Below are 1,161 nucleotides of genomic sequence, written 5' to 3' on the forward strand. Positions count from 1 at the left end.
TCAGGATTTTTTTGGGATATATTTTTATTGTAGCCCTGGCTATCCTTGAATTCTCTATGTAGAGCAGGCTGGCCTTGAATTCAGAGGTCTGCCTGCCTCTGCCTCTTGGATGCTCAGATTAAAGTGCACACCACCACTCCCTGGCTTTCCACGTTTAACTTTTGAGACAGAGTTTTCACGTGGCCTAAGATGACCTTAGACTGTTATGGAGGATGAAGTTGATGTCATCATATTTGTCTGGATCTATAAAGCCAGACTAAGCCTCAGTGCTAGGATTATGGGCATGCAGTGTCATGTCTGGCTGGCACATCAAATTTTAAAACTTTCATTTTATAAGGTGGTATCACATACCTCTAATCCCAGCACTCAGGAAACAGAGGCAGGTGGATCTCTGAGTTCGAGGCCAGCCTGGTCTACAGAGTGAGATCCAGGACACCCAGGGCTATACAGAGAAACCCTGTCTCAAAACAACAAGCCTTATATTTATTTTATTTTTTATTATTACGTTCATTTGTATATGTATGTTTGTGAATGTGGAGGTCAGAAGACAACTTGTGAGAGCCTTATGTCCCCACGATTGAGCTCTGATTATTAGCCATGCCTGTAAATGCCCACTTTAGTATTTACTCCTCTTTCTCAGATCCCCTTCTTGGCCTTTGGCCATGAGGGTGGGTGTGAGGAGCACAGAGCAAGAAGGGCTCTCATGAGATCGGGCTGGTCTTGACCTCACTGTGTAGCTAAGGCTGACCCTTTACCCCCCTAGCTCTGGGATGACAGGTGTGTGCTGCCATGGCCAGCTTTCTTGTCAGCTAGTGATGACATCTACAAGATTTGTAAAATCAAACAGGTTCTTTTTCTTAGTTGATCTAACTTGGTGTAGTTAAAATGATCCATATATCTATGGTTCTTTTTTTAAAAAAATAAAATATTTATTTATTTTATGTATATGAGGACACTGTAGCTGTACAGATGGTTGTGAGCCATCATGTGGTTGCTGGGAATTGAACTCAGGATCTCTGCTTGCTCCGGCCCAAAGATTTATTTATTGTTATATGTAAGAACACTATAGCCGGGCGTGGTGGCACACGCCTTTAATCCCAGCACTCGGGAGGCAGAGGCAGGCGGATTTCTGAGTTTGAGGCCAGCCTGGTCTACAAAGTG

This window comes from Mus caroli, chromosome 17, assembly GCF_900094665.2.
Source record: "Mus caroli chromosome 17, CAROLI_EIJ_v1.1, whole genome shotgun sequence".
Classification (NCBI taxonomy): Eukaryota; Metazoa; Chordata; class Mammalia; order Rodentia; family Muridae; genus Mus; species Mus caroli.